This window comes from Ictalurus punctatus, chromosome 13 (assembly GCF_001660625.3).
Source record: "Ictalurus punctatus breed USDA103 chromosome 13, Coco_2.0, whole genome shotgun sequence".
Lineage (NCBI taxonomy): Eukaryota > Metazoa > Chordata > Actinopteri > Siluriformes > Ictaluridae > Ictalurus > Ictalurus punctatus.
Window position 1 is genome coordinate 4,108,024 of NC_030428.2, and position 8,532 is coordinate 4,116,555.

The window sequence follows — 8,532 nt, forward strand, 5'->3', positions numbered from 1 at the left end:
TACGAAACCAAAACCTACGGAGCTAAGCACGCGCATGCGCAGATATTGTCCCTAAACCACGTTGGATTTCATTGTATAAGCCATATCTTGATCTGGTATGTTTGTGTTATATATGAATGGATTGTTAAATAGATTATACTCTAGGCATTTCCATGACGTGTAAAAATGTTTATTTTACACACCTGAATAAAAGATTCTGAAGTCCCAATCCCTTCGTTGCTAATATGTGGTCGAAATCGCGTTTAATAGAACGTGTAGTGAGGAGCTGAGAGAAAACTACATCTTTCCCCCTGGAGTTGATTCTCTCACAGCCTCATCTGAGTGGAGCAGCAGAGCTGGACACTAACTCAAGGCAAGTCATGTTTTTTCTCCTCATCTTTACACATAGTTATAAATCTGTTATGTAGTTGAATTCAATTAAATCGTTAAACAGCGCTTCAGCTATACGGTTTAAAAAGGAGACAGCTAACTAGCGCTTAGACCTAAGATGAAATCTACCGAAAATGATTGAAGCTGTGATGTAGAGAGTAGAAACTTCTTTTGAGTAAAATCTAACATGTTAAAGTTCAAGGCTCAAGGTTTACTTCTTCCTGTGGCCCTTTTTATTTTTACACCCATTTCCCCACAGAAATGTTAGCTTTCTAAATAACCAACATAATTAAACTAAACCATGGACACCTGGGGCAAGTCAAAGACATCCTCACACAACCCAATACTCAAGCAGGAAGAGCATGAACCAAAACAAAGTCACATGTCCACTTAGAAACCGCGCTGCAGTGCCATCTGCCGGCCGTGTCGTAACAATAATGGCGTTTTTGTTCTATACTCTTTATATTAGGTTTATCGAAATTGTTTATTCACACTGTCAGAGGTGTTCAGCCAGGAATTCTTCATTCTCAAAATGCCACTGTGGTTTAATAAACTGGACATTGGCCTCTTGCTGGTTTTTGGCACGTAAATTATTGATTATGATATGCCTGGAACAATGCTGTTGTTCTGTGCTTTTGAGGTGAAATCAGTGCACACTGTGTTGAAGTATGCCAACCATCTATTATCATAAACGGTACAACTGATTTTTAAAATAAATGATGATGATTATATGCTTTATCTTCATCATCAGTTTTTTATATAGGAAAAGTTGGATAAATGTATAATTGTCCAATTACTGTAACACTAGTATATGCAAAAAGTTGTAAAACCAACTGCTATGTATTAATTGTGTAAGAGTGTGCCTTTTCTGTCATCTCTAGTGTCACCATCGTTGCAGCTCCATTTGTGACACCAGTCAAGCATAAATATTGCTCTTCCATAGAAGTTACATGTGTGTTTGATGGTAGTGGGGTAAGTCTTTATCACACAACCTAGCTAATTTAAGGAAAAAACAACATTTAGTGTCTTAGCGAGGTTTTGGGTACCACAGGCCACTAGAACAGTTTCAGTGGGCCTTGGCATAGATTCTCCAAACCTCTGAAGTGAAGAGATGAAAACCAAAATATATGTATAGAGAGTGATAGAACGACACTGGTCTACTAAGATGTGGACAAAAAAGTAATACGGTCGGATGAGCCATCCCTCTCCATATTCTCAAGTGGTTGAGGTCATCTGTGGCGTACACCAAGAGAAAAGGAAAGGCATGAATTCTGCACCCCAATAACAGGGGTCTGCTGGCTCTGGGGAGTTGGCATGTTTGGGTTCTCTTGTCCCCTTAGAGGAAGAAGCTACTGCAAATCAATACAAAGTTGCTCCAAGTGATCACCTTTGTCCTACGATGAAACATTTCTTTCCTGATGGGAGTGGTCTCTTCCAGGATGACAGTGCCCCTATTGCCCTCACTGAATGGTTTGAGTTCACAGTCACCAGATCCCAACCTAGTTGATCACCTATGGGAGATTTTGGACTGCTGTGTTAGACAGTGCTCTCCGTCTACCGTCTGGGCAGCTCCTGAATGTTCAAAGGGACAACACCAGACTCTCTGTTCGCACAGAATGAAAAGCATTTATTTGGTGAATTCTCAGTTCAACAGCAGGTATGCAACAACTGTAATCTTTTAATAGCAATTGATGTACATGGTGTTTCAGTGAAGAATACAGTCAGATTTATTGCCACTCTTGCTAGCCCAGCTACTGGAATCATAAACCATATTTCAGACCTAGTTGGCAGGATTTGAACCTGCATGGGGAAACCCCAATGGATTTCTAGTCCATCGCCTTAACCACTTGGCCACAATTACACGCAAAGCCTTGCTTCAGCATGGACCACTGTCTGATCGCATTTCCATGCACTTTGTTTCAGAATGTATAGGCTTCTTTTAGGGACCCTGCTCAGGTATTTTGGCAACACAACGAGGCAGTGTAGTTGGTTCCCTTGGCAACCATCTATGGACAGTGCCATAAAATCAAGACAGTGCTATAATTTGAAGCCTAGAATGGGCTTCAATGAACAGTTCTTAACCATAGTGTGGCAAACAGAAGCTTAAACCTGTTTGTAAGCATCCTAAACTATACATTTCAAGTGACGTGACTTAAAAAATGACACCATGCAAAGAGAAATTACAATACAAACAGTCTTTTAGATCCTCAACAGATTGTAGCAACTGGGCAGATTGTCAGAAGTTGGATTTGAACCCACACCTCCAGAGGAGACTGCAATCTTAAGGCAGCGCCTTAGACCGCTCGGCCATCCAGACTCACAAAAGATAGTTTAATTAGCAATTCAAACTATGCAGGGACATTTTGATGGATTTCTTGAAATATCTCATCAGGAACAACCAAATGCCCCCTCAACAGAGTTGAGGCAAAGGAACTAGACTTCAGGAGTTGGATTTGAACCCACACCTCCAGGGGAAACCACAACCTGAATGCAGCACCTTAGACCACTCAGCCATCCTGATGCATTGAAGGTGTGCGTCGTGGACCATGCACAGTGTTATGTTGACCATATGAGTTGTATAAACACTTGTATAACTGGTCGAATATCTACAGGCAGTGATTTAAAGGAAACCCATGCAGTATTTTGACACAAATGTTTCCAGGAGAGGAGAACACTTTTTAAGGTGACATACCTGGATTTTTAACAGCTCCATAGTTTGTCATTCAAGCTTGGGTAACAGCCACAACAAACCATGTTTCAACTGCCCTACGGCAAACCAAATCATGGAGGTAGTGGGGTAGCGGGCGGGAAGACCAATTGTATTTTCGCCAGTCGAAATGACGCGTCAACATCAGAGCTACTGTCACATTGGATTTCAGTGTGGCTTGGGATGCCAACCATCTAAGGTCTGGGCAGATCCAGACTCTTTATTAGACATTGAAATGAACAACGCCTGAGTCCGGCATCTCAGAATTAAGTAGTGGGCAAGTCGAAAAATCTCAGTGAAGACTTTGTACAATAGCAGGTATGCAATGATTGTATACTTTTATTGGTAATTCTTCCAGGTGATAGTGAAGAGGTCAGTCAGCATTATTGTTACAGTTGATATCCTAACAATGGCTCTGACCTGTCTGAATCATTTGGTAAGTGCTATTTGTTGGGGTAGTTTTCAGTGATTCAGACAACTGAATCAAGAAGACTTTTTATGCAGGTTTTAAAGTTTTAAAGTAAGTGCTTACAAGTTGGGGCAACTTTCAGTGAATTTGGACACCATGAATGTGGAGTGTGAAACTATAATCACATTCATTGTTGTTGAGATTCTAACTTAAGTGTTTCTGTTTATAAATATTTATTAAAATTCTTGCACAAGTATTTAGTGAAACATATGCTGAAATCTCTTAGGCAATACCTTTGAATACATCAGTGAAAGCATCATTTGGCTGTGTACCTACTCTCAATCGAGAGTGATAACTGCCTGTCAATGTGTGAATCACCTGGTTCATTCACATGGAGTGATCTGCCATCATCACTTCTATTGTCACATTGGATTCTGTGGGTTGGACTGTGAATCATCTCAAGTTATGATCAGACTCTAAGCATTCAAAGGAACAACACTTGACTCAGGCCCCTCAGAATGAAATAGTGGACAACAGGTAAATTCTCAGTGGACAACTTCTAGGATAGCAGGAATGTAGTGATTATATTTGTTGTGGTGAATACGGCAGGACAAGATGCAAAGAAGAAGACCACCCATCTGTCTTATTGTCACAGTTGTTATTCTATCAATGGCTCTGACTTTCCTGAATGGTAAGTGCTATTTGTTGGGGTGGTTTGGGTGATTGAAGCAACTAAAGATACTTCTTTTTTTTTTCATTTTATTATTGTTTATTTATTTATTTATTCATTTATTATAATTTTTTTTACAATTTATTAAACGTTAAACAGTTTGGACAACATCCAATACCTTCAAAAGAAAGCACTATTAGATTACTTCAAATAGGAGCACTTGATTTACAATATATTCATAAGTGCTTCTCGTTGAGGCAGTCTCATCTGTGTATTTGCCTTTACCATCTTCTGTGACTGGTGCAATGTGTCTCTGGATGTTACCCCAATTGTATCACATATACTTCAGTTTTAATGTCATTTTCTGCAAGCTTTGGTACCTTTCAGTGACGGCAATAATAGGAAATGTTGAAACCGTAATATTGTTTCACTTCATAAAGATTTAGTTAAACTGTTCCCAGTGTATTTGGTGTAATTTATTCTGTCTACTGTTTTTTCTTATATTCACATGAACTGTTTAACGATCATCAGCGCTTTTGTCCCTTTGGATTTCGATGTGGGTTGGATGCGAACCATGTAGACTCTACATCATCACAATCAAAACACTTGGAAGAATTGTGTTCATCCCTCCAGTTGAGTTCAGAGACTTGGAGAATCAATGTCAAGGAGCACTGAAGCTGTTCTAGCAGCATGTGATGGCCCAACACCTTACTGAGACACTTTAAGCTGTTTTTTCCTTTGTAGCCTGTCTGTATGTGAATATAGGATTAAATCATATACTATAGTATGGTCCATGAAGTAGTTGCAGTTGGAAATGTAATGTAACTGAAAGAGAGAGAGGCATTTTGATTTTGATTATATGATTGATTTTTGATTCAGTTTTCAAATGCTTCTTTGTACTCAGAGAGGTTATTTTTTGTCTGTTGACATTATTTCAGGGAAATTGATGCTTCCTAAATTTGAAAATGGCACTGAGGTATGATTCATGCTGGAGGAGAAAAGTCAAGAGCCAGCAAAGTACTTGCAAAAGATACAGAAGAAAGGTGAGAAGATTTCAGACGTCTTTGTTGTTATATGGACAGCTGTTATTATGTTCTTCTCCCAGCCAAATTTCAGCAGTTGCTTTGCTTCTGACAGCATTGATAAATACTTTTATATAACTAAGAAATTGTTTTTTGTTTGAAATGACAGTTTACTAAGAATATACCTGCCAATTTATTGAGTACACGTGAATAAAAATAATGCAGTATAATTTTGTAGACTGTAAATTGTGGTGCTCTTGAACTGTACTGAGTTATATTGAGGTCTTCCTAATATTTTGCACATCCAGTTGAAATATGCATTGTGGTTGAAGTATGATAACTGTATTATTTATCTCAATTTTTAGCTAGACACACGAGGAGTAGAGAATGCAAGTAACAAGTATTCAAAAATGTAAAACATCTAACTCCATAGAGTAATGAAGTGTGATCAGTTTTCTACACAAAGAATTTTGGTTCCATAGTAATTGGGAAAATGAATATGGTATACTGTAAATTATTCCCTCAGACTACTTCCAGTGTCAGCACTGACTATTTTGGTATAAGCAAAGAATTGGCTGGAGAGGGCTTGGATAGCAGCACACTTATCTGAAAGCTGAAATGTGTAGGAAGGTGCTATGTCCCTGTATCCATCCAGGTGTGTCTGCACAGTTGGCTGACATGCTTACTGGGCTACCATAATGTCATTTGCACTGTATTCATATAACTGTATAATAAATATTCAGATGTTTCAAAGATAGCATCTGGTCTATTTATATAGTGGCAATGTAAGAAATACCATGTTATAGAGCTTTAAATTGTGATCGGTAGTAGTGTTAATAGTGTTAACAAAACACTACTTACTGATGTGAGACTTGCACTTGTACTTGAATTGGTTTACAAAGCTTTAAATGGCAGCTCAGGTAACTCCGACACCTTGATGTCTAGTGATTGGTAATGTGTTTAGACTTACAGAATTACTATGGAAAATAACCACAAGGAGACTAGTGAGCCACAAACTTACCAATGCTGCTTTTCAACATTTTGTGTACATGACTGACAACAAATCTATAAAACGTATTACAACATTTTTCTTCTTTTGGTTTCTAGAATCAAAGTGGAGGCCAGGTGACTATTGCACCGAAGGAATACCTTGTCTTCCTGAATATACTACATTTACACCAGTTATGAGTCAGTTCTGAGATTTTGGCAGGTTTGCTTTGATACAGCTAAAATACTGTCTTCCTTGTCTAAATGGCTGCATTACAAGAAAGTGATCATTTTCTGAAACTGAAAGACACTTGGAGCTGAGTGATATTAATGATCGACTCTAACTGATTATCATCCTCGTTACTAATAAGCTGTTTTCCCAATGTCTATGTCCTATTTAAGAGCAAATAATATTGTTAGATTATTGATGTTGAAATATCCAGTGAAAAATATTTAGATTTGCTTTTGTCTGCATTATGTAACCCCAATTTTCACCATGTAAATATCAAAACATATTTAAAATGTCTTGGAAGTTTGTTTTTGTCATGGACAAGCATATAAAATACATTACAATGAGGACCATGTATTTGAGTTTCTTTATGATTTTTTTTCTTTAAGAAACCATTAAGTTTGGATGAGAAAGTGTTGGAGATCTTTATTTGTGCTGTCTGAGCTCACCATGAGATGCACAAATTAGACTGGGATGAGAATAGATTGAGATCATAGAGAGAGCTCTCTGGTTTCTCTGCCAGAGATCAAAAAGACGCACCAAACTTGAGACAATCTGAGAATTATTTGAGAGCTTGGTGAGATCTATTTTGAAACTTAAAAGGAGGCTACTTTGAGATTTTATGATGATTTTTCTCCAGGAGAAAAAATTGAGAAACAGGAGAAATAAGCCATAATCTCGTTTTGGTTTCACACAGACCTCACTGTTGTCTAGGAGAAATACATGAGATGTTTTTGAGAGCGCTTTTCTAATTTTCTTTTCCTCTGGGTTTGGCTGGTGTGATTGGATAAATGGCTGATGTGATTGGATATTTGGCCGACGTACACATCGTAATGGCATTGCTCACACATTTTTTGTTAGGGATTAACATTATAAATTGGACATATCCCTTGATCTGCACAGAGGGATTATTATTATGTTTTTGCCAACTGGATATTTGTCCTCGAGGACAATCCTCTTTCATTCTCATGTAAACTAATCCCACACTGCTGATTTTACTTTCTTTATCAGTGGAGGATGGAGACCATCAGATGTTGATATCAGCCTCACCTCTCTCTAACATTTACCCCACTGTCTGTATATGTGTGTGTGTGTGTGTGTGTGGAGCAAGTTGATCAGGTGAGATTCTCCGTCCGGTTACTTTTTTTCAATGCAGTAGATGAATAAATGTACACTGTATTATAGCCGTCAATTTTCATACCGCGATCATCACCAGTATACGGCTGTAACCCTACAGATCCAATCTAAAGAGGAAGTTTGATCAAACCAAAACAAAACCAAACAAGCTAGGTGTGACAGTGTCCTTATTCTCTCTCACGTGTGTCCCTCAGTGCAGAGAGGGCTGTGTCATATGGTGATACATATCATAGGACCAGAAAATAGAATAATGAATCATGTCTATTGACAGATATTTTCCTATATCCTCTATATCGCCAATGTCACATGATGTATTCATGTTGTTCCCATTTTGACAGTGTTATGTATTTCTTGTTATTTGTGAAGTTCTGTCAATGTCACTTTCAAATAAAAGAAGAAAAAAAAAGTGCCTTTCACTGGTGTTTGGTTCACAGAATGATCAAAAAGCAGTCATGAATACACAAACATGAACATGAACAACAAGTACATGAACATTGCTCATGGTTATTAAGAGATATTCGCTTATTGGGTTGAGTATTTTATCTATCTTGCATACTCAAAGTAGAGCTATAAATAAAGATCAATCAGGTTGATTTTGATTATATCTAGATCAGGAAAATTCATTACATTAAGAGAGCAGAGATGACCAAAGAATTTAAAGATGGAGGCCTACAAGCCATCGGTTTTAATTGTATAAATGGGACCTTGAAAATTAATTGGTTAAAACCTTTTCTAAACAACATCAAATTCTGGTTCCATATTCCCAGAGAAATATTTAAGAAATTGGGAGGGATTAAATTTTGATATGATTTCAATATTCAATGTTTACTGATGAAATGATCGCAGCTTCACCAACAGGTCATGTTATATTGGAAACAGTTGCACCTCCAGGATTATCTTCTATGCTGTAATTACAAAATTAAAAGATCGGAGACGCCCACTTTGAAGATAAAACCTTTCGTAGCATGTGAAAATGCGCTGTTATAATTTAATGTTTTACTG

General features: G+C 37.8%; 1 long non-coding RNA gene and 1 other non-coding gene across 3 annotated transcripts; one reads left to right on the forward strand and one right to left on the reverse strand.

Annotated features, from left to right (window-relative positions):
- Nucleotides 1–2,148: 2,148 nt before the first annotated feature.
- trnas-aga (transfer RNA serine (anticodon AGA)) lies at nucleotides 2,149–2,230 on the reverse strand. Its single transcript has one exon. It is a non-coding gene; the product is annotated as a tRNA-Ser (tRNA).
- A 1,140-nt stretch (nucleotides 2,231–3,370) lies between these two features.
- LOC128634617 (uncharacterized) lies at nucleotides 3,371–7,611 on the forward strand. Of its 2 annotated transcripts, none has more exons than XR_008397778.1 (3): nucleotides 3,371–4,787; nucleotides 5,094–5,198; nucleotides 5,543–5,569. It is a non-coding gene; the product is annotated as an uncharacterized LOC128634617 (long non-coding RNA). The 2 variants fall into 2 exon arrangements; XR_008397777.1 differs by lacking the exon at nucleotides 5,543–5,569 and adding an exon at nucleotides 6,285–7,611 and having other exon boundaries at nucleotides 3,372–4,787.
- The last annotated feature ends 921 nt before the right edge of the window (nucleotides 7,612–8,532 follow it).